The sequence below is a fragment of the Ambystoma mexicanum genome, chromosome 5p (assembly GCF_040938575.1).
Source record: "Ambystoma mexicanum isolate Mex_15411 chromosome 5p, UKY_AmexF1_1, whole genome shotgun sequence".
NCBI lineage: Eukaryota > Metazoa > Chordata > Amphibia > Caudata > Ambystomatidae > Ambystoma > Ambystoma mexicanum.
Genome location: NC_090930.1, coordinates 580,124,684 through 580,151,175, shown reverse-complemented (window position 1 = coordinate 580,151,175; position 26,492 = coordinate 580,124,684).

Below are 26,492 nucleotides of genomic sequence, written 5' to 3'. Positions count from 1 at the left end.
CACAACAGTGCATAGAAATACGTGAATAGCATTAGCCATGCCCCTACCCCACAACTCCATCTTGTATTAGGCCAAGAACACGCATACTGAGGGCTATGGCTCTTGCCTCTTGAGCTCATACAGAGGTGCCAAGCCATCCATGCACCAGGCCAGTTCAGTAGGAGCCCTGTTTCCATGGAAGTCCATTTCCTTTCTCTCCCTCTATTGTTGCGAATGTCTGGTGTCACATTCTGTAATGTGCCTGGCACAGAACCTGAGACAGTATCAGGCCCTGAGATGCACCCATCCATCTTCACTAAACTGCCATTGGGCCTCTGACCCTCAACCAGCCCAGCCAGAGCAAGCCACCATCCACTGACCAGACCCCCTGGCTCTAACCTTTTCAAGGTTCCCACCACAGATCTACAAACGCACACAATTGTATATCTTCTCAAGAAAAAAACACACATCTCCTTTAACATGAGGTACTAGGGAGGATAAATTAGAGATCAACCCCTGGGCGGAGGCTTTGGGTGCAGGAACTGCAGTATTAATGAAGCCCTGAATGTGGGGGTCAACATAAGTGTATTTCATCCCCCTTTCCCTCAGTCACCCCTTTCATATGACGTTCAAGTGCCTTTCATGATGAATGAAAAACTGGTTCCTGTTGTTTAGCTTAGATTAGATAGAGTCTTACTAATGCCTTGCCAGACCTTCACCGCAAGGATGAGCCCAGCTGACCCACGTGCACCAAGATCGACTCGGAAGAAACAGCCAATTAGTTCCTGCATCCCCTATGGAGCAGGTTTTGATATATGTCCACACCAACCAGCTGTGTGAATATCTACTGTATACAGTGTCATCACTGATGTTGCGTTTGGCCTTTTTAATGAGCTGCCTGTGTACTTTTGGCAGAGCGCTCTCAGGCAGCAGAGTTCTTTGCTGGCATTTATATTATTTAAAACGTTGTTATCCTTGCAAACTATCTATTTGCGTTCAGAGGTCCACACCTTTACTAACATGAAGGAAAGAGGTGGCTATGATAAAATACATAGACAAATGTGCTTTTTTTTAACACACCCTGGGCCACATCATGAGTTGGGTGGTAATGACGGTGCTAATAGCGCTGGCGCTATCTGCCCTACCGGCAAACCCACCGGCACTATTAGCGCTGGACCACGGGTTTGGCGGATTTGGAATTCCCCATTCCCCACTGAGCCCATTCGGGAAGGCCCCATTTTTTGGCGGATTTCCCCCCAGCTCAGAGCTGGGGAGAAATCTGCCGAAGCCCTGATTTGGCGGACCCTTAAATCTGGCGGTAACAGCGCTACCGCCGGATTTAAGGGTTATAGCCAAACTCGTGATGAGGCCCTCTGTATTAATTAAGGAATAGTGATCCATTTATACAACTAAAACCTTGGCCCTGAAAAAGACTGTTTTGGGGAAGAGCGAAGAAAGAGGCAGGAACTGGGAAGGGAAGAACATTAGCATTCACACATATAAAAAAAGGAAAAAAGGAACAATTATTTTTCTTTGCATTTCATGTTTTCGAGTTCTTTTGTGTTTTTTTTTTTTTTAAAGGTGGTAAAAATAGCCACTTTAAAAATATGTACATATTCCTAGTGGTGGCAATTAGCCTGGTGTTCTACAATGGTCCTTCTCCAACCATCTAGGGTGGGATCGCCCACCACAATCCAATTGTGACATATTTCACAAATTACATGGCAGTCCTGCAGATCCGGTACAAGCACGATGGGATGAGGTTGGGTGGTGGTAGATGAAAATAAAATAATGCAATAGATGTGGAAGGCAGTGGAACAGAGGTGATATTGGCCGGCATATACCGGTATGCAGATTGTGGACCATGCGCTCTCATCTTGAGGTGAAAATATAGGATTCCTCCACATCATCCCAATGGACCCAGACAAGGTGCTGGATCAAAGGCCAGGTTCCCAAACTGTGTGATGGCTTATTGGAAGGTCCCCTCCACAACACTGTCCCACAAAAATACACATCACTTCCTCAATCTCCTTCTTACTCCATTGCTCCTTGACATTAAAATACTACCAGCTATCAACAACATTCTTCTGAGCACACTGCTTCTTCCGTGGAGGTAAAGCAGTAAACACCCACAACACCTTACGTGGTCCTAAACATACTTAAACGTGGGGCAAGGGAGGAAAAATGAAACAATTAAGAAACACATAAAGAACTCTCTCACTTAAAATGGAAACAATTTAACAAACAAAAAATATAACAGAAAATATAATATACAAATCACAAACTACAAATGATTGGACAAAGGTATAGGAACACGAAAAGCAAAACAGGAATGGAAAATTGAGGATACTGCTCTTTAAAAGTTCCTGGAGGCTCACAAGCAAGTTCATGATGCCAAGAGACAAAAAGCAATGAGAAAAAAAAGAGAACTTTGGGTGTGGTGAATAGCCGCCGCTACACCGAAAAGCCAATCATAGTGTAACTTTCATACGCATTACTACACTCAGGCACAATGACGTATTCACGCCTAACCCATTGACTAGTCACATTGCTCGCCACGCTTACATTACTAAACCTGACTCGTACCCGCATCCATAGCATATCCAATCAGGCAGCAAGGTTCATACACATGGTTATGTGTGAATGCTCCTTCCTCACCGACCAATCGGATTGCGGGCATTGTTTAACTGTATCAACAAAAATGCCCAATCAGGCTCTGTGGTTTGTTAACATGGGCAGGCTCATTCTGTATGACCAAAACCATGCTTGTTGCATTGACCAATCAGACCACGAGTTTCATTGACGCAGTTATCGACCAATCAGATTTCGACATTCCGCTTACGTGCCTTCACATGACCCTTGACCTTGTCAAAATCAGTAACCAATTATTTGCTGAGTTCAGTAGGTGCAGCTATGACTATAACCCACATGTGCAGAATAGATCAATCAGAACGTGCACTGCGGTAATGCAGTGACACCTGACTTGTAGCCAAGCAGATAAACCACACTGTTTTATGCAAACAATGCCACAATTGTATTACAGTGGCAGATCCCACCCTAGATGGCTTGGAATAGGCCGTTTCTGAAAACCAGATCCACTGCCAGTAGGAATATTTTTTTTGAAGTGGCCGTTTAAAACCTGAAAAACTCAAAAACAAAAAAATACAAAAAAAATACATGTCTAAACTCTAAAGTTCTTCCTGCCCCAGTTCCACCCTCCTCCTTCCCTCTATCCCAAAACAGCCCTTTTCAGGGCCAACTTCTAAGTTATCAAAATAGACAAAATCAAACGCAACTTGAATTAAAGGTTCACAACATCTAAGGTGATCTAATTTATGCAGTTTGTGTTGCTGAAATTTATTATCCACTGTTTTTTTTATAGCCGCGGGCATGGTTGTCATTTACTTTTTTCATAGCCGTGTCTATCAAGGGCCCTGTACAGCCATATAGCTGTGATTAGGTCTGATGTGGTGCAATTAGTGGTGGAATTAGCAATCTCATAGCCACAGGTATGACCTCCGGTCATTGCTAAGATTAATCAAGCCTCAAACCTCGCCATACCATTGGTTGCTGCAGTAGGTGCCATTATGAATGTATGTTTACATTTTTATTTGCATATGTATATATGTGTGCATTCAGTACTCCTTGTAAATTAAAGGTTAAGATATATACAACTCAGGCGTTAAGGGTTAACGCCATCGTTAACCCTTAACGCCTAATTCCGATTTTAACGGCTGCTTTTAGCAGCCGTTAAAATCCATGGCGCTAAACCGCCTTGGTGCTAATTACGCCACCGTAATTTACGGTGGCGTAATTAGCGCCTTCCCCACTCCCATTATGCCCTATGGGGCAAAAATGGGAATGGGGAAGGGTAAAATGGGAAATGGGGATTTACCGCCCCACTCACCTTGGAATGGGGCGGTAAATCCGCCATCCACCATGGTGTAAACGTAGTTTACACCATGGTGGTAAAGTTGGCGTACTTACCGCCTGGGACGTAATGACCCCCATAGCGTGTAAGACATGATGGGAGTAGGGTGCAGTAGCATGAATAGATTCTGTAGTATAGGGTGAGTAGGGCTCAAAGGGTGGGGGTAGGCTTCTTAGGGGTAGAGAGTATGTGGGTACAGTGTATGGAGAAATGGGTAGACTGTTAACATGGTGAGTTTTTGGAGGTAGTAAGACTTACGTAAAGTGGGGGGGTTTCATACTAGGTGTGGACAATTAATAGATGTAATCAGGAACTCTATACAAACTCTTCTGTCTGTAAAAAAAGAAAACATAATTAGTTAGAGAACATACTTTATGAAATACAATTAGTTCCTCTGAAAGAGGAAGGGAGGGAGAGTTAGTGGGAGGAAGCTGGAAAAGTGCAAGAAAGCATGATGTGTTGTTGGCGGCCTCAGCCCGGTGGGTCAGTTGGCTGGGCCTGGGGTGTTTGTGGCTGGTAGTCGTCGTGTACCGTTGTGCTAATCTATGTGTGATTTTTGTTTTGTTGTTGCAGTGTAGTGAAGTTTGTGCGGTTTGTGGTGCTGTAGGTTTGTGGTTGTGTTTGGTTTGGAGTTTGAGAGGTGTATGCAGAGGGGGAAGGGGGAAATTGTTAGTGGAATTGGTTAGTTGGCATCACTATCCTGAATTGACGTGTTGGGCTAGCGTAATCTTTAGAGATGGGACGGGGGCACCCTGCACCTCTGTCCTGATCTGGGCCCATCCGGCATTCAAGGTCCCTTTCACATCTCACTCCAACCTCCACCAGCCTCCTTCACAACCACACCTGTCCTCCCTACCCACTTATATGGCCAGTGGACCTGCCAATGTCCACAACGTAGTGTGGTGATTGGCAATATCCCGACAATTCCACAACACTGTGGTACCTAGCAATGTAGTGCATCTTGTGCATTAAGTTTGACACATTTGTGCATACTACACTATTGTTGTCTTCAAATATATTAATAATTGGGGATGAATCCAAGGTGGATAAAACATCCACTAATGCATTAATAAGGTGTATGGGTGGGAGTATAGTGGGTGTGGATAAACTAATTGGGTATGGGTACACAGGGTAGGTAGGGTGTGTGTGAGTACAGAGGCTGGAAGTATGGTGGGGGAACTGAAACTTATAACGAATGAATAATACTAACATTGTTCTAATTCTATAAAGTTAAGAACAACACCCTTTTAAACACTTTCATGGTATAATAAAATGCCACTTGATCTGAGCAGGTGGAAAAAAGTGCCATCTGATAGCAGTGCGTAATATAGTTCACACACACAACACTGCAAATAAACCTTTAAATATGTCAGTACTACCTGACAGTTTCACATCAGCCACACACTCAGCCACACACTCAGCATGTGCACAGTGGGAGTTCTGCAATTATGAAAAGTGGAGCAAACTGTGGGTGTTATACTTTCCAACACCCAATACCACAAAAAGAGGGCAATAAAGTAAGCAAAGTACTAAAATGGCTGACAAATTTGCACTGCAAATTATAACAGGCAAGTACAAAATAAGTTAAAATATGAACATTGTGGCACAGGTGGCTGTATTTCTTGTTTCTGATGGGCCTTTCGGTGGCCCTCATGTACATCCTCCCAGAGTACTTGTACTAAGTGTTGTATGAGGAACATGTCCCCAAGCTCTGTGATGGGATGTTAGATTGTCCATGATGTAGTTTTATATTTTAGATGCACCCAACCCCTTGTATTCTTGCCCATGCATTGTACCCCCACCCTCTGTGCTGCTCTACACCATAACAACACTCTTTCAGGGTAATTCATGGAATCAAGCGCAGAAGTGGCTCACGCGGCTGGCGCACAGAGGGAGCGTGTGCCAAAACCCATTTTTACACACCGCATATTCATGGATTTAAACATCCATAACCAGCCGTGGCACAGTGTGCCGTAGCGACCCTATACCGGCGCCAATTACGCCGGTATAGGGTCGCTGCGCCAGTGCTACGCTGACGACACTCAACTCATTTTCAGGCTGCCCTCTGCCACCTCCTCTCCCTCTCTCATCTCTGATTGCTTAACTGCCATTCAAGATTGGTGTACCGCCAATGATCTTTGTCTGAATGCCAGCAAGACGGAGATCCTCCTCATCGGCACACCTTCACCATCCTTTCCCCTCACTCTCTGGCCGGCCTCCCTTGGCCCTCCTCCTACCCCCACCTGTGAGGCTAAGAACTTTGGGGTCATCTTTGACTCCTCCCTTTCCTTCTCCGCCCACATCTCTGAAGTCTCTAAAAAGTCAAATATCCGACTGCACCTCCTCATAGGTACTCTGCCTTTCCTCTCCTTCCCCCTGAAGCTCATGGTATCCCAAGCTCTGGTTCTCTCTAGCTTGGACTATTGTAACAGCCTCTTTCTAAATCTACCTGCCTCTACTCTCTGCCCTGTGCAACTAATCCAGAACAGGACTGTGAGACTTGTCCTTGGCCTCAAGCCCTGGCATCGTATCTCTCCAGCTCTGAAATCTCTCCGCTGGCTCCCAGTGGATGCAAGAATTAAATTCAAAACCCTCTGCATTGTCCACAATGCTTTCTGGGGCCTGGGTCCAAAATAACTTCAGCTATCCCTCTGCAAATACCTCCTCTCTCAAGCTTTTCTCTCCTCTACCTCCAACTCCCTCAGGGTCAGTCGTTTTTCTAAGGAACGAGCTGGGGGTAGATCTTTGTCTTCGGCTGGGGCCTCCATCTGGAACAGTCTCCCTGCCACTCTAAAACCTGAGGAGCACCATCTCCGGTTCCGGAAGCACCTCAAGACCTTCCTCTTTTCTTCTGCCTTTGCTCCCCCTCTCCCCTGCTGATCTGTTCTCTCTTGGCACCATGCACCTGGCCACCCTCTGTCCTTTGGGCCCAGGTACCTGCTCATCCTGCCACCCTCCCGCACTGCCTCCGGGCCACCCCTTGCACTGGGGTCTGTATCTTTACCCATACAGCCCCCCCTTTTTCTTTCCTGCACTTATCAGACCTACCCTGTCTGCTGCCTTAAACCTAGCACTTGCAAATTGCTGGCTGCATTACCACTTTTTGTTGCCTTTATTATTTATTTATTGTTACTTATCTGTTTCTCCTCTGCTTCACACTTTCCAACTCTCCCCCTTCCATGCACTTTTCCCCTACCCCCTCTCCCATGCACTTGCGCGTTCCCAATGTCACTGGGCCTAGTAAGATCGCTGTTTTGTTCTCCCCTGTTCCCCTCCCTCCCGCTCTGAAACACTTGTGTACGAGCGCAATAGAAATAAAATTTAAATCAATCAATCAACCCACCCTGTGCGTCAAAAACATCCGCACAAATCCCCTACATGGCGCAAAGGCCAGTGGACCAGCATACAGCCCCCCAACCGCGAAATTGTGCTAAATTGTACCACTCAGCCCTCACACGACAACCCAATCGCGTGTAAAACTCCCTGCACACCCCTCAGAATATGCATACCCCGCTCGCACCAGCCCAATCTCGTGTAAACTCCCTGCGCATCCCTTGGAATACATGTACCCCACTTGCCAAGGCCCAATCATGTGGAAAACTCCCCACACACCACTCAGAATACGCGTACCCCGCTTGCACCAGCCCAATCATGTGGAACACTCACTGTGCACCCCTCGGACTATGCGTACCTCTCTCGCACCAGCCCAATCACGTGGAAAACTCCCCGCGCACCACTCGGAATACGCGTACCCCACTCGCGCCAGCCCAATTGCGTGGAAAAATCCCTGCGCACACCTTGGAATACATGTACACCGCAATACGAGTACCCGCCTGCGCCAGGCAAATAGCGTGGAAAAATTCCCCCCTGTGGTGTGGGCTGCCTGCAGGGCATGGTCAGGGTGAATGTGCTGCCTGTGGGGACTGCCCAGGGGTGATGGGCTGCCTGCGGGGCATTGTCAGGGGTGATGGGCTGCCTGCGGGGCATGCCCAGGGATGATGGGCTGCCTGTGGGGCATGGTCAGGGGTGATGGGCTGCCTGTGGGCATAGTCAGGGGTGATGGGCTGCCTGCGGGTTATGGTCAGGGTGGATGGGCTGCCTGCGGGGCATGCCCATGGGTGATGGGCTGCCTGCGGGGCATGGTCAGTGGTTGCAGGGGTCCCCCTTTGGTGTGGGCTGCCTGTGGGACATGGTCAGGGTGGATGGGCTGCCTAAGGGGCATGCCCAGGGGTGATGGGCTGCCTTTGGGGCATGGTCAGGGGTTTTAGGGGGTCCCCCTGTGGTATGGGCTGCCTGTGGGGCATGGTCAGGGTGGATGGACTGCCTCCAGGCATGCCCAGGGGTGATGGGCAGTCTGCAGGGCATGGTCAGGGGTTGCAGGGGTCCCCCCTGTGGTGTGGGCTGCCTGTGGAGCATGGTCAGCATGATGGGCTGCCTGCTGGGCATGCCCAGGGGTGATGGGCTGCCTGCGGGGCATGGTCAGGGTGGATGGACTGCCTGCGGAGCATGCCCAGGGGTGATGGGCTGCCTGCAGGGAATGGTCAGGGGTTGCAGGGGTCCCCCTGTGGTGTGGGCTGCCTGCAGGGCATGGTCAGGGTGGATGGCCTGCCTGCGGTGCATGCCCAGGGGTGATGGGCTGCCTGCAGGGCATGGTCAGGGATTGCATGGGGTTCCCCGTGTGGTGTGGGCTACCTGGGGGGCATGATCAGGGGTGATGGCCTGCCTGCGGGGCATCATCCCTGGGCATGCCCGACAGGCAGCCAACACCACAGAGGGGAACCCCTGCAACAGCTAACCATGCCCTGCAGGCAACCCACATGGCACCATGCACTTGTGAGCTCCAACACATGTCCCCCGCACCAGTGACAGGCACCTGCCAGCAGGCCCCGACACATGTCCCCCCACCCTACACCCATTGACAGCAACCTGCCAGCAGGCCCCGACACATGTACCCCCTCCCCACCCGCATTGACGGCAACCTGCCAGCAGCCCCCGACTCAAGCCCCCAAAACACCACGTCATAACAACATAGACCCAAGGCCCTAATGCCAAACCAAATCCCACCCCCGACACTCCAGTACAAACACGCCACCATCCACTGCACCCACTCTCTAGTAAATTACCCATGCCATGACAGTCTGAAAAGAACCAGCATGCCCATGAATAAATGTCCTACAGAGCCACACAGTGACAACACATGACTGAGCCAAGGCTCATGGAGACATGCACGAAACCAATGAGAGAAGACCACACAAATAATATAGATCCAATAAATGTAAACTCAAAATCAAAAGCACTCATGAAAATGGAAATTATTCAGAGTCAGTATGATAAAAACAATCAAATCCAAGAAAAAAGTGAGATCCATGAAAAGCCAAATGAAAAGTGGTCCATGCCAATGTCCAAGAAACGAAATCCAAAGGTCAAAATAAAAAAAAAAAAAAACATTACTCCATGGATCCAACAAAATAAAGAAAGTATGTACATGTCTGCAACTATTGACAAAGAAAGTCACAAGGGTCCATGATCCCCAGAAGAAAAAAAACCTATACAAAAACCAATAAAAAACATAACTATGTACAAAAAGGTGGAGCAAAGTCCAGGCACTCCAAATATTAAAAAAATAAAAGGAAACCTATGACTAAAGAACTATGTACAAAGGCGGTGGGCCAGTCCCACGCCTCACTTGGTGATGTTCCGGCCCAGGGCATCATCGAACTCCACGTTGATTATCCGGAGGCAGGCTGTTATCTGGCCTCAAGGTCTCGCAGGGATGCAGCAATGGCATCCACAAACTCTCTGTGAGTTTCCTCAAGGCACTCAGCCTACATGAAAGCCTGGTTCATAGAGTTCTCTTGCCATGCCCTTTCCGCCCGCCGCCGCTCCCCATCTATCTGCTGGCCCAACTGCTGCCACATGGAAGTCAATCCCAGTCGTGGGTCCTCCTGCCCCTTGGCCAATGCCATGTTGATGGCCCTGAGCCATGATGCCTCCCATGCTGGGCATGCTGCTGCCTCCAATGCAACGGCCTCTGGCCTCTGGCACCACAACGGCATCCAGGCTGATGGAATCCCCCGGTGCTGTTGTGCACGTGCCCTGCTTGTTGATGCCTGCACGTCCTCCATCATAACGTACATGTTGCTGTAGATCATGGGTAACAAACACATGTTCTGCACTGCACCCACCCACTTCTGAGCTATGTTACACTGTTCTACATGCCTACTCACTGCTGCAATGACAAAGTGACCTGGCATGAATGTTCAGATTTTCATCCCTTCACTGTTATGAAACGCACTAGAACAGGTGAATCCTGTGACACATGTACTCAGTATTGGAACACCCTAGCGGGTGTTAAGCAAAGTTGATTGGTCAATCTGAGGGCTATACTAACTGGTATAGGCTGCAGATTGATTATAGCCTGCCAATCGGGTTGTGATGACTGTGGAGCTGCCTGCACGTGTGTATGTGTGCACTTTCACATACATCAAAGCAAGCAGCATTGAAGCTGCTTGCTTTGCTATATAGGATGCTGTTCATGTACACCATACGCGTGTATATGCACAGGGGTGTATTTGAACACTTTCACATATACATATGCAAGCAGCTTCAACGTTGTGTAGTGCAACATTGCAGCTACTTACTTAGGTGTGTGTGAAAGTGTTTATTTACACATATGTTCTCTGCACCTTTTTTGTTGAATAACTAATATGTCGTTATTTTACGTAAATGCTGCTGAGATTTCAGCATTTAGTCCGTTATGTTCAACAGGCACAATCCTGAAGGCTCACTTAGTTCACTTAGCAAATCTGGTGGAGCCTGGGGGTGGTGATTTGACACACTGAATAATGTTTTTGGGCACATTCAATGGACAAAGTGCTGGATCAGGCCCTGAAGGGTGTTCTGGAGGCTTCATGGACAGGCAGCTCGGACTGTACTGGGCATTATAGTCCCTCATACCTCGTTGTAGGCCCTTGCTTTGCTCGGTACATTCACTATGTCTTCAGGGCACATGACACCCAGTACAGGCCAAGCTGCAGATGGATGAAGCTAAATTGGTGATGATGATTTAGTGATGCATGTGTACATGCATATTATGCTTGTCATGGTGTGTTTTGATTCACTTGCCGCTGTGGCCATTTGGCTGTTCAAACATGCTTATGCTACGTGCCATCTCTTTGTTGCCATCTGTCATTTCTGCTTGTGATATGTGCCTGCCAGAGGTTGTGTGTGATGGAGGTGATATACTACATTCAGGGCATGTCTAGGCTTTGCAATTTACACGCATCCATTTCTGCTTTCAGGATGCCATTGCATATCAATGCCACTGGATGCATGCCAGAATGTGAGTAGTGTGCGACATGCCTGCTTCATGTGTTGGCTGTCGATGTGATGTCTATGTGTGTGTGGGTTATATGCTGCTCACATGTGTACTCATGTTTGTTTTGTTCACGTTACAGGTGATGACGCAATGGAGCCAGAGGATGGTGATGTCATTCCAGACACAGGGTTGCTATTACCTCAGCGACCCTGCACAAGTAGGGGTCATGGGGTGGTAGGCCATGTGAACCCACTTGTGCTCTAGACCAGCATGTCCAGGGCTGGCAATCAGTCAAGCTCTGATGATCATTCTGAGCACAATGTTGAGTTGGATGCGCATCATGTCCGTTCATTGCCAATGAGTGATCCTGATGTGGATAATCTGTGCATTCATGTGACGGTGTGATGCTTTGTGGCTTTTGGAAGCATCCACTGTTTGATCCAGCTGGGCCCATACAAGCTTGTCTCGTGTATATGTTTGTGGCTTGGGGCCCAGAAACATATGCCACTCCTGCTTCTCCTTTCCATGGGCTTGCAAGGATGGTTCGGTGTGACAGCAAATTACACAAGGGCATTGCACTTTCATTGTATCTGTGGCCAGTCTGCTGTACTACATGTGTTTACACCCCTAGTGGGCTCATGGATATTTTCTCCATGACATGTCTGCAATCAATTTTGGTGAGTACAGTTGATTGATTGTGGTTTTTTTAATTTTTTGCATGTATACATGCTTTATTCACATCATGCTGTATACGGTAGCCTGCATCCTTTAGCTGTCAAAGCCACACTGATAGTGGGAGGGGGCCAGGTGGTGACAATGTCAAGTTGGTAAGTGTTAGATTCAGCCCCTGGGAATTGTGGCAAAGGTGGAAGCATTAGGAATGTGACTCAAGAACCACAACTCACTTTCCAGTCCTCACCTGAGATGTCCGCCTAAACTACTTCTATGCTCTGTTCCATTTGGACAGCACGTTGTATCTGTCTTGCCTCTTGGACTTCGCTGCTGCGTGACGGCGCAGTTTTCCTACTGGACTACAGCTCTTTTACTTGTTTTTCACACTCTGGTGCCTTTGGTCTCTGTTTTTCTTCCTGCTACTGTCCTTATTGCAAATCTGTCCGCCCGCCTATCGGGCAGTTATGTCCAAGTACTTGTATGCTGCCTCAGTTTGCCTCGGTACACTTCTGTACCACAGCATCTCTCTCTCTTGCTCTCTCTCGCTCCTCCTATCTTTCATCTATTCCATCCATAACTTTATGTTGACTTTGGCCTTTCACCAAAGCTATTCAGCTGTTCTGGCTCTTAACTTGCTGTCAGCTGTTTCTGGCAATCTCGCATTCACTCTGCCTTTCCAGATTTGTGCTGTCTCTGCCTTTCTCCGTTCACGCTATCAAGGATCGATTGGGTTTCAGCTAAACTATCCAGTTGTGCCAGCCTCCTTGCTTACTTTCTACTCAACTTTCAGCTCTACCCATCAGTTTTGGCATCCTCATTGATTATTGTCTACTCAAATTCCTACCCATCCTGTTGAGCTATTCTACAACTGTGCAACCTTGGAAGTTATTCTATCATTCAGCTTGAACATGTACTCTGCCATATTCTACAACTTCAAGTCATCTACTGGAGACTCTTCCAGGGTTTTTTGGTGCCTTGAGGCTGTTTTCCTGGTTTGGGGGTTTGGCTCCTTGGAGTTCTCTGCGATTTGGTATTTTTACCGGTCAAGGTGGCCTCTGAGGGGGCTAGACCGTTTTTACATGAAAGGAAGAACAAGAAAACCAAGAGGAAGGGGGAGCCTGAAGCCAGGTATACTAGAAGGAAGAAGCCGACGGACCCCAGCGACAGTTCTTATGGAGGTCAATGTGATGAGGAAATGAGGGGGGGGGCTTTCGTTGTCGGACAGTACACTTGGGCTACAGTGATTGGCCAATGTGTGATATTGTCAATTTGGGGTACTATGTACATGTTGTGTTCTGCTGGTCAATGGATGATCCTGTGTTGGGTTTACTTTTCAGGTGTCAGGGGACTGGTGTGGTTTGACACACTGGGTGTCCACATGGGCAATGTTCACATGTGATGTGTACAGGACACTGATGGTCACTTCATTTCTCATGCATGTATTGGGTGCATGTCCCTACTGACACATACACTTACACAATGCACCATCACACATACAACCACCCATCCATATCCACACATGCACACAGATTGCATGCACTGCCATGCTAAGTCCCTGCAGCGCATGATCACTTACAATTTTCAGATTGTGTACATGTGTCACAGGGTTATTTTAGTTGCTTGTCCTTTTTTATATGATGCTCAAGGTGTATCCCCAACACAATGGTGGCTCACTGTGCTGTATGCTGAGCGCTGTGTTGCAGGGGATACACACAGCACAGGGTTTTGGGATTTGTGGATTTGGATTGGCTAATGTGCATGCCTACAGGCATTCTGTCTTTTGTTGATGGTACCGCTGGTGGCATGCATTTGTGTATGACTTTGTATGTGTGGGAGGTTGTTGGTCAGTCATTTCATCTGATTCCATGTCAGGTGTGATTGTCTCAGGCCTGTTTCCATTTGTCACGTGGCACTTCATAACTAATTTGTCATGTGTTGTGCATTTGGTTTGCTCTTTTGCTTTTGCATGCCATGCTATGGTGTGGCCGACAAGGGTAATGGAGGTTGGGAGGGTTTTGGGTGACATATCAGTGATTTTCATGGCCTGTTTTGCAGGAGGGTCATGTGATATGCACCTTGTATGTGTTCCTTTTGGTCACACCAGAATGGTTGTGATAGTTGACTGTCTCTTTGTCATCATCGATTGTCACCTGGTATGTGCCAGGCCTTTGTGCACTGTGCAAGGGTGTGAGTTTAGGGGAAAAATATGGCCACAAGCTAGGTCCGGGCTGCCTCACCACGTGCCCTTTCCCCTCCCATGAGCAGCGCCTGTGCATGTGGTTGGGGATATGGGGGCACCATCATGTCCACCGGTACTCCCCGCCGTGTTGCAACATTGTGCAGGACACATGCTACCACAATGATCCTCCACACTACTGGGGGTGCATATAGTAGTTGCCTGCCAGAGCAGTCAAGGGATGCTCCACTATGGCCCTGGTTACAATATGGGCTGCATTGTATTTTACTTGGGGTGGTGTGGTGGGGTTCCGTATTGGCGTCATCATGTGGGTGCTCAGAAGGTAGGCACTGTACCCTGGGGAGGCGAGGATGCATGTTATTAGTTGGGTTTGTGTATTTGTCTGTGTGTGACATGCATGCATGTGCACAGACATTTGTACTCACCAATGAGCCATGTGTCGCCATGCTTCCCAGCTTCCAGGTCGCGGCTCAGGGCAGAAATTCTGTATATGAAACTGTCCTGGATAGACTCAGGATAGTTTGCATAGACAGAGGTGATGATTCCCTTGGCATCACATACAACCTGCACGTTCATGGACTGCTAGTGCTTGCGGTTGCAATAGATGTGCTCAGTGGCCCTAGGTGGACGTAGGGCCACATGGGTGCCATCTATTGTACTGAGCACCTTGGGGAAATGTGCCACCCTGTAAAAGTCCAGGACCACGGCCTGCCCTTCCGCGTGTGTTCTGGGCATGTATATGTCCCTGCGGAGTGAGGGGCGCACAGTCATGATTGCCATCACCTGATGTAGGCAGCGTGACTGCGTGGGCTGTGAGACACCCTAACTATGGCAGTTGTCTGCTGAAATGACCCAGTGTCCAAAAAATGCAGAACATTGAACTCCTTTTCCAAGGGGCTCAGTGCTTGGGAGCACATGGTGGGTGATGTGAGGTCCTCTTCCCACTTCCACTCCCTGACCAGGTCTAGGATGATATGAGGTAGAAACCTATACCTGCCATAGACCTTGTCATCAGGCATCCCAAATAGGCTGGTCCTGGGCAAAAAAATGTGGGGCCTGGCTATTCACCTCCTCCTGCGGTGTCCCATGATCACTGCTGCGAGAAATGGGACATTCATCGTAGCTGTATATGCGTGTTTGTTGTTGCGTTCCGTATACTGCGCGTGGCCGCTTCCGCCTGCCTTCATGTGGCGGACGTGTTTACGCCTGTGCGTATCTTTTGGTGTGCACAGGTTTCCCCTATTCGATTCCATGAATACGTGTTGTTCGCGTGCGTGTGGGTGTTCCATGTCTTTCCCAGCAGTACTTCCCCAGTTATGCCCACATTTTCACGCGTTGTTCCCCATTTGGCATGTTCTGCCCCCTTTTTGGTGTGCGCGCTACACATTGTGCGCTTTTGCTGTGTGCATCGTGCACGGCGTAAGGGATGTTGCAGTGACATGTGCGCTACACGCGGTTTCGGCACTGCTTCCAGGTAAAACGCACGCACAGACTTCCATGAATCGCTTGCGTGTGATTTGCACGCATGCGCTGGATTTTTCTCACTTGCGCCACTGATTTCGGCGTAAAATTATTCCATGAATCGGCCTCTTTATATCCAATCCATCCTACCCCCTCTTTTGTAACCTCACCCACCCTCCATAGTTTCAGTTTCCCACTCACCGTATTATCAGTCTCTGTAACACCACACTGCACCATTTTTACATGTTCCCAATCAGTTTATACCCACCCACTATACTCCCTCCCATTTACCTTATCGATTTGTTAGTGTATGTTTTTCTTTTTTTTTACTTGGATTTTTTCCCAATGCACCAATCATTATTACATGTGAAGACAACAACGGTGTACTACACACAAATGGTGTATCAAATACAGCACATATGATGGACTACATAAGAGGATCAAAAACATTAAAATGTGTACAACTGTAACTAATTGTATTTCATGAAGTATATTCTCTAATTATGTTTTCTTTTTTTACAGACAGAAGAGTGCAATGTATACCTTTCTCATCATATGTATTAAGTATCCATACCTAATATGAAATGCTCTAATTTTACCAAATTCTGACTACCCCCACTCAACCTGTTGACTGACTAACCACACTCCATACATTCTACCTACATCCTCTCTACCCCTATCAAGCCTACCTCCACCCTATATGTTCATGCTACTGTACAATATTGCCATCATCTCTTATACACTTACTTACAAGGAGTACTGAATACATGCATATATATATATATATATATAAAAAGTTAAACATGAATCCATAACTGTGGCTACCACAGCATCTAACAATATGGCTAGGATTGAAGAGTGGTTAATCTGTTAATCTCAGAAACAACTGGGGATCGTACCCATATCTATGGGAAAACGAATTGAAACGCACCTTTCCTAATCACTGCAATGCACAGGCCTCGATGGGGCCCTTGATAGCTGCGGCAAAAAAAAAAAGTCAATTAACTCATTGTTAAGAAAATTGTGGGAAATACATTTTAGCAACACAAACTGCTAAATTAGTTCACCAAAGATGTTGTAATCTTTCAGTGAAGTTTGTGCTTTTTTTTAAAAAAAAAAATATTTAATGAAGATAGTATTACTTACAAACTTTTTTCATTCGGTGTGTCCAATCTTCTATTTTAGCATTAAAAAAAGAGAAGAAGAAACAGAAGAAGGAGAAAAAAAGGAAGGAGGAAAAAAAATGCAGAAAGCAGTGCTTCAGCAAGTAAAGTTGCATTGGGATATTATCACTTTGGTTCCACTAAACAAGTTTCCAATCTTTTCATATTTCTTTCTTTTGATAGGTAAATTCCTTCTTTGGGCCTAGTGTGGCTTCAATGGAGGCAAATAGTCTTTTGTCAAACACATGGGACCAGAATTGTACAATTCTGAATGTTTGCTCCTTATTTGTGCCGATAATAACTGTTGACCAGCGGCGTTGCTAGGGGGGGGGGCTAAGGGGGCTATAGCCCCTGATCTTTTGGTTGTAGCCCGGGATAGAATCTCAGGAGCTACAGCCAAAAGACTAGCTAGCCCCCAGTCCCAACAGTTCGGACATCAGCGTAGCCACGGGTCTTTTGCAGAGCTAGCAACTCCCCTGCTGTTGACCATCTTTCTTGGGGTGTAAATTCAACAATCTCAGTTGGTAACATATCAGCATTGCATCGTCTTTGCTCAGTTAATGCTTTGCCGACCATAATGATGTGATATAGTGTCTGAATTTCATCTTTGCTCTGGCAGGATCGACAATGCTGGGAGGTCGGCCCTTCTCGATTACTTAGTGCTAGTACTTCTTTAGTTGGCAATATTTTTAATCACATTCTTAGGAAGAGATTTCGGGTCTGCTGGCAAGGAAAGAGGGCAAGATATGATGGCAGCTGGTTTAGTGCTCTGATTTCATTGACGCCTAGTATTGCAAGCTTATGTAGGGTCTTTTTTTCTATCGTGTTGATCTAATCTGATCTTTGGATTTTCCTTTTAACTTCCATTGGGCGCTGGGTGAGAGTTTCCCTTGAGCAGTCCAGGCCGTCCTGGATTTGGCTTCAGCCTTCGTTCCATCAGTTTGTGCTTTATTTTGCCTATTTTTATATGTTAGTGGTTGACCCTGCAAAGGTCCTTTTCGGAAGAGAGGGAAGGAGGAGGGTAGAATGGGAATGGGGAAAACATTAGGGTTTACACATGTAATAATGGGTAAAAAAAGGTAACATTTATTTTTTTTATTTGTTTCTCTTTTTAGATTTCTTTTTTAAAAAACGAATGTAAAAAAATTACCACTTACAAAAATTCCTAGTGGCAGTGGGACTGGTGTTCGTAAATAGCTGTCCCAAGCCATCTAGGGTGGCATCTCCCACTGTGATCCAGTCATGGCGTTGTTTGCACATAACCTGCAATCATTTATATCCAGTGTCAGCAGTATTGGGGAAGGTCGGGCCCGATGGAGGTTGTTGTCGGTGTAGTGATGGAGGTTGTTGGTCTGGTGGTTGCCTTGGTGTTTGCTGGTGTTGAGGTAGCAGATGTTTTTCCCACAAGCTTGAATTTTGTGTCACTCATGGGTCTTTCTGTACTTGTCAAGCACATCATCCAAGTGTACTCTCACAAGGTGTTGAATGAGGACAGATGCATTTCATTACCCCGGCGTAGTTCTTTTCTGCATATCTTACACTGTACATTCTCACTTTCTCTGAGAGAGTGTTGCTCCTCCTCCATGAAATATCTCCAGCTATCTGCCCTTTTCTACAATCTACATGAGATTTTGCAGGGGGGAACGAGTTTGGCAACCAAATCACATTGTCACTACTGCTGCTGCCGTGTTGAGACATCCTGCCCAATGTCTGAACTGGGAGAAAAATATTATAAAATGAAAAAAGATATGACAAAAAGGACAGTGTCACTTAAAATAAAAAAAAATCAAACAAACTAAAATAATGAGTAGATAAACTGAGCAAATCACAGGACAAAGGAAAGAGGGAAATGGACAAAAAATGGGAAAATAGATGGGCAAGTATTAGGAGTTTTCTAATGATCGCCTTCTGCTACCTTACATATAACGTGCTTAGTACACAGAAGAAAATGCAATGAGGGAAAGTTATGAAGTTGTGAATGGGTGTGGTGAATATTTGCGGCTGTGCCCAACCACCAATCAGGTCATGTGTCACTGTGTGGGTTAGCATCATGACAGTGCATACAGAACTCAACACATAATTGGCCAATGGTGCACATGCATATGTTGTCATACAGCGTGGGTGTAACTGTGTTAAGAAACGGTACTGCCTGATTGAGTTTTCCCGTTGGACTGGTTACGAGTCATGTGTAGGCACCTAACTGGAGCCTAAAATTTGATGGGTTGATGGTCGAGGCGCGAAGACGTGCAACCGCGTCACTGAAACTCGTGGCCCTATTGGTCAATGCTGCACACAGGAATTTCACAAACCAGAACAAGGAGCTGATACCCAAAGTTGACAACACATAGGTTATAGTATTCGAAACCTTATTCGATCAACCAATGATTTAAATGAGGCTATAAGTCAAATTGTTTATGTTCAGTGCCAGAAGAAACACACAGACCAGTAAAAGTTATCTTATTTTATTCTTACATCATGTCAAAACATAGACACAAAGCGACAAGTGAAGTGCACTAAAACATGAATCACACAACAGTTCTCAAGTTGCAATGTTTTGCATATCATATGTTCAAAGGTTCAAAGGAAATAAAGTTAATTTTATAAGAGAATATGTGTTTTCAAACCAAGGTATAAGAAAGGAAAAAAGAGAGAGACATCTTAGTGGTATTACTCAGTGAAAAAAAGGAACTACAGCATATTAAAGCCTCAAAGATAAGACCGTGAGGACCGAGCGGTCTCTGAGAAAGATAGTAGAGACAGAAAAAGGAAGAGGTTTAGAAATGGTATCTTGTCAAAGTAATCACAGACATGTTCACTTATGTAGATGATCGGAACAAACAATAACCATTTATTAGTGATAAATTAATGTCAATATAGGACAGTTTCTAGAAATATGTAAAAAATTGTAAGTATAGTTATGTACAAATATGTTCTAATATGCTAACTAAAAGGATTATGGAGGAGAGCACAGTCTGTATCCAAATGGTTAAGGTTTGGCCAAATGAAAAAGCCACGTCTGTGCCCTCATAGGAATCGCATTTCGGCGGAGGCGTAGATGAAAGTCGTGGTAACCTCCTTCGTCAGGGCATAAGATAAAGACCCTGTGGAGATGAAAACAATCTTTGCTCTATGTGGGTATTCTACCATTTACAGAACATGGCCAAAAAGATGTTGAAAAATAAGAAACGTTTAATTGTTTTAGGCAACATGAAGTTGTGGTAAAAACGTGGAGGGGGACTTACCACAAAAATATGTAATCCCCATTCCTCACAGCTGGATTACACCAAACACCAGAATCACCATACCTGTCTGGCTCATGTGTGTATTTCAGGCAACGATTTGGCCAGACAGAGCAGTAGGGAAATTAATGGGAAGTATCCTGCAGAGAAAAAAGAAACTGAAAAAATGCAGTCAAACTCAGGTGGTGAATCTGGAGGCCTGTTCGGTGTCAATGTTATTTGGAATGGACAAGCAATAGGCTAAAACAGAAAGAGAAAGGGGGACAAGTGGTAACCTAAGTAGCTTTCCTGGCGGAAAGTCACTGGTGGATTTCAGAAGGAAGATGCAGGGCGGAGAGAGCGGAAACAGATATCTCCTGAGAGACAAAGTCCTTGGCGATTCAATGTGTTTGACTGCTCTCATGTTCAGTGCGCAGCTCTGTGCATCGAAAAAATGCTCGGCCAGCTTGTCACTGGAAGCACCTTACAGGAAAAAGGAAAAGAAGAGTCAAAAAAAGGGGCCAGTCAGATGGTTGAAATTGGGCAGAGCATGCGTTCAATCTGGCTAAATCAAGGGATTTTATTCGAAATTGTAGAGTGTAGTGTCCAAAATGTTAAGTACCTGCTTGTGAATATATGCAGGCGTGGGGTCAGAAGCAGCTGGGGAACTCTGTGCTGTGTGCCAATCCTCCAGGGTAGAGTGGGAACGTGTGGTGATCAGTACTCTAACATGGCTTTCTAGCAAGGGACTTGCAGGGCATGTCTGTTGTCATACATACCTGTAGTTTAAGTAGTTGTAGTTTGGAGAGGGCTCCGTTCCTAGCAGAGATATTGGCTGGGGTGTGTCATCAGGCCAGCCAATCCTGAGCACGTTCTGATGTGACTGTGAGGATGTGTGTAAGTGCACCAATCCCGGTCCATGTTAATGAGGAAAGGCAAACTGACAACCCCTTTCGGGCGTCTACGAGGCAGACTCAGCCTTGGTAAACAAAATATATACCCTCATTCAGGCATGGATGGCCTCACATGGCCTCTGCCTGATTGACGATAAAACAGAGATACTAATCCTAGTTTCTGAAGCCAACATCCAAAAATTATGCCCAAACTACACATCCTTCAATATTGATAACAACACTGTCAAGGTGATGCCTGTGGTTAAAACCCTTGGATTCTATCTGGACTCCTCCCTCACTCTCAAGAAGCAAGTCAACTCCCTCGCCTCTTGGACTACCTACACTTGCAAACTCATCCGTGCATCCAGACCATACCTATCCAGTGCCAGTTGCATCACCTTAGCTAATGCTCTCATCATGTCTAGGTTAGACTACTGCAAAGCCCTGTACTCTGGAGCCAATAAATACATCACAGACAAACTTCAAAGACTGCAGAATGATGCCCTGAGAGCAGCACTAAACATCTCCTTCAGAGATCACATCACCAAATGTAGGAAAGAGGTTAATTGGCTACAAATAATGGATAGAATCCTACTCAAAACAGCATCTCTCACCTCTAAATGTCTAAACAATCTAGCTCCCCCATACCTATTGGAAAAAATCACCAGGAAAATTTCCACGTGACCCATGAGGTCTGCCAATACCTTTAAACTAGAGACTCCTAGGCTTAAACGTTCGACCGCGGGAGGAACTTGCTTTCCTGTCAAAGCTGCTCACTGCTGGAACAAGTTACCGCTCGACCTCAGAACTGAACAACCGTACCCTAAATTCAGACACAAGATAATCAATTGGCTTTACGCCAATGACATATAACCTGACTAACACCTAGCCTACTCCCACCTTAGCCCTTACCGACCTTTGCTTACCTGTATTTCTACATCCCAAATAGCCGAGCATGCATCCCGCCTACCTACCTAGACTACATATGACACTAGATTCATAGTAAGACCTACAAACTCGATCATATAGCCGTCTGTTTAGATAGTCTTGATAGATTGCCTCGGACATCCCAAGACATGCCCTGTTTTTGTACATATGTTTGTATATATTCTTGCATATATTTGCCTTTTTTGCCTTTGTGTTTTATATACTCATGTCAAATACTGCAACAAGCTTAAGTTTTCCTGTATACTGCTGCGCACGGCTACCCAAGGGGTTGGTGCACATTACCAAATAAATAAACAAACAAACAAACAAAACAACAGCACTGTAGGCTATTTGCGGACATGTACATGCATGCGTCTGCAATCTCAGTTGGGGAGGTGGAAAACGACTAAATCAGATTGGCTCATGGAAGAACACAGAATCAGGGTTTAAGGTTTCACCCTTGAAAAACTGAGCTGCTAATGTGCGACAAGAACACAATGATGTTTAGCGTTGAATGTCAATTCGGGCGGCACAAACTTGTACTGTGGCAGTTTCCTTCAAGAAGTTTGTGGCGGTACATGATGTAATTGCTTGAAAAAGCGTGGCTAGGACAGGTTGTACAAAAAATGCCAAGTTACATCCGCACATACCCTTTGAATAGTGTTATGTTGATACCTCTCAATCAATGGAGCTAGCTCAGAACACCATCACTATTTGAACCATGAGGTGGTGTCAGTGTCTTATCCAGTAATAAACACCAGTGGAATGCAAAGTAACATATGGAGGCTACATATGAGGAAGAAGTTGCTCATTTAAACCATGGTTGAATGTGTTCATCCTGTGGATCCATCTACAATCAAGGTCCAAAAGACGGCCTTGTATGTTAGGACCGACCCGGACCCTTTCCAGAACCCACCATTTCAGATTATTGGGTGTATGGCGGTTTTCAAGATAATGTTCTACAAGAGTAGATGCCAAGTTCTTGCACCTGATTCTTCAGCGGTGTTTCATCATACGGCATGGGCATAGCTGCAGTAAGAAACCAGTGCTAGCACACATAGGGGGGTCCCGCAGATGAACCATATATCAAATAGTTCAATGACCCAGTTTTTGCTACAACTGGGCCTTATTCCATGGGTTATTAAATCACCTCAAAGAACAGTACACACAGTGGGTAGTATTTTTGTTATACTAAAAGTTTCATAATTTATTACGTAGACCATTGGTCCTACGATTACAAGCTTAAAAAAGACCAATTGGGTCTATGTATGATTATGTAGAAAAATTAAAACATAAATACATATGTCAATATAGAAAATGCATGCATGTATACGTCAATATTTTGTCAATTAAGAAACCAGTGCACCTGATGGAACCTTCCTGTTGGAGTGGTTACGGCTCATGTTTAAGCACATAAGCGGAGCGGAAATATGATTGGATGACAGTTTAGATGCAAAGACGTGTAAAAGCATCAATGAAACTCATGGTCCCATTGGTCAATGCTGCGCATGAGGATTTTCTCCTATGACGTGGGCGTAGCTGCGTTAACAAATCACATTGTCTGATTGGGCCTTCTCATTGACATGGTTATAAAATGCGCACAATGTGATTGATCGGCACTGAAGGCATGATAGTGCATAGCCGCATGTAAAAATCATGCCTCCTGATTGGGTATGCTATTGAAACAGGTACAAGTAATTTGTAGGCGCGTAAGCACAGCATGCAATGTGATTGCTCAACCATTTAGGTGCAAATACGTCATTGTGCCTGGGCATAGCCGCTCGTATGAAAGCCGCACTATGATTGTCTTTTCCATGTAGCCGTGGCAATTCCCCACTACCAAAAACCAAAGATAGTTCTATTCTTATTCTCATTGCTTTTTGTCTCTTGTTGTGTGAAATTGAGAGTGACCCTCCAGGAAATTTTAAAGAGCAGTATCCTTATGCTACCATTCCTTTCTACCTTTCCTGTTTCTATTCCTTTCTCCTTTGTACAATCATTTGTAGTTTGTGATTTTAGCTATTTTCTTGGTTGCTTCATTTTTTATATTTTAAGTCGCAGAGTCTTCTTTTTGTGTTGTTTTTTTTAGGGTTTAATTTTTTCATCCCCAGTCCACGTTTAATTAAGTTTGGGACCAGCAGCGATGGAGAGGTGGTGTGGATGTGTTCTGCTTTACCTCCACAGAAGAAGTAGTGTTGCCAGAAGCCTGTTCCTTATAGCTGGCTGTATGTTTGCGTCAAGGAGCAATGGAGTAAGAAGATTGAGGAAGTATAGTATATTTTTGATGGAAAGGTGGGGAACTTCCAATAAGCCATCTCAATATTTGGGAACCTTGGCTTTGGTCCATCACCTTGTCTGGGTCTATTGGGACGATGTGGTGGAACCCTATAGGAATGCTCATTTTCAGCACAAGGTGAGAGCACATGGTCCACAATCTGCACACCGGTATCTGCCAGCCAAAAGCACCTATGCATCACCGTCTTCGACTTCTATTGCTTCTTTTTTTACATCAATCACCACCAACATCATCCCATCCTGCCTGCGCCTGATCTACTGGACTGCCTGGTAATGTGTAAAAGATGTCACAGCTGGATAATGGTGGGAGATGCCACCATAGATGTTTGGGAACCATTAAAAAAAAGGAAAACACAAAAAAGTACAGAACATGAAATGCAAAGCAAAATACATGTTCCTTTTTGTTACCTTGTGTTATGTTTGCGAATCCTAATGTTTTTCCCTTCCCAGTTCCTACCTTGTTCTTCCCTCACCCACAAAACAGTTCTATTCAGGGCCAACCTTTCAGTTATAAAAGGAGACAATAAAAACACACACTGTATAAATAGATGAATAATTGTTAATTGGTTCTTTTAATATAGTGTGTGTTAAAAAAAACACATTTGCCTTTCTATTTTATTATAGCGGTGGCTATCCTTCTTGGTAGCCGCAAGTACACCCTGCAGTCATTGCTGTGAATAACTGTTCTTCCATCCAAAGCCTACTTGCTATCTGGCCCTACCACTTAGACAAAATGTAACAAAACTATATCAGAGCCATATCTCGTTCACTCTTTGATTGTTCAAGCTACTTGAGATTCCTTACAAAGAAAGGATTTTAAAATGTTCAAAGTTCACAATACAGTTTTCCAGCCTCTTTGCAGGTTTATCAGTGCAAGTTATAAGTGTTCACACACATCAAATACCTTCCATTCTTTGAAGGGAAAAGGTTTTCCTTAGTAAGATTCCCCCATTGTTTAACTTGTTTTACAGTGCTCTTGTTTAGGGTTTGGGCACTGGAACCCCCCAAGCCTTCTTGCCCTTAGATGTGTTTACTTCAGCAGGGTCTTGATTGGGCATGTGTCCATCTCCAGCATTTGGGTGTCTCTGGCTCTTATAACCCTTTTGGCTTCCCCAGTCTTGTAGGTCAAAGTCACTTAATTCATTAGGCCTCCCCAAAGTCCTCTGATATATTTAATGCAGTGGGACTAGTGTTGAGTGTTTGCACATATTTGGGCTACAGTAACCCTTTTGACTTCAAAAAGGTCAATGTCAGTTAATTTTCTTGGGCTCCCCAAAGCCCTCAGCACGCTAATATATTTAAATCAGCGGCGCCTCGGTTCACCATCTCCCGTGTTCAGTGTTCAGGTTTTCCAGGCTCTTGTAACCCGTGGGGTTTCTCCAAAACTCAGGGACACAGCTGCTTCGCCCTCTCCCCGGTGTCACCTTCTCGGGAGCTTCCATTTCCCTTGTTCTGGCTGGATTGGCAGTCGGCCCACTTCGCATGTAGTGGTTGGTGATCCAATCCCTCTGGAGCAACCAGGTCTTGTTAACTGGCCCCAAGCCCACAACAAATCCGGTGCTGTGACAAAACCGCATGACACGGTCTCTATACCACCTCTGTCTCATTCTTGGCTTCATCTTTGTTGCTGTTCAGGATGCCAGCCTTCTGTCATCTTACTAGCAATTTGTTTGCTCTCCATGCTACTCCCGACCCCACGGTCTAACGTGGCTCCACACCTCCTGGATGTCTTCCCATTAGAGACACGCCTCTGCGTTTTGGTCTCTCTCCTCCATTTAAGAATCGTCATCTTTTTATGTTTGTTACCAATAACAAAAGGGGAGTGTTTTAACTCATTGACTGTTGGATTCAGGAGGAATCAAACATTACCTGAAGTCAAAGAGATTGAAGTAATGTCACAGCTATTTAAATCCAAAAGAGAAGTAGCATCAGTCCTTTTGATTATTAGACATGCACTCAATTTATTATTGATAGGGAATTCCTCATAGTAATGGGAGTCTTTACCCCCTAGAGGGGAGTCTCTTGCAGTGAACTCCCACTTTCCCAGAGCCCTGGCGAGGGTCTTGCTTAGCAGGCTCACCTCCCTAACTTCAAAGGGGTTGCCTCACCTCTGGGGAGAAGGGACAAATAGCTCAGATTTGTCAAACTAATGAGCTTTTTCATCTTATGCAGTTAACAAACTGAAAAGCATTTAGTTGGGTAAAATGATTAACTATTTAAAATTTTAAATCTATTGATACTCACTTAGATTCAGTGACCTTTTCTCCTGTGTGTGTGTGACAATTCCTCATAGGAAGTGTGTATGTTAGAGAGATTTTCAATCCGATTGGTGCATTGAGACTCAAAGCCATCCCTTCAGATTCCTGTTACCAATCTTTGCAGATATCGAATAGAATTATATAGTAAACCTGCTTTTTTTTCCAAACTGTTTTGTTTAG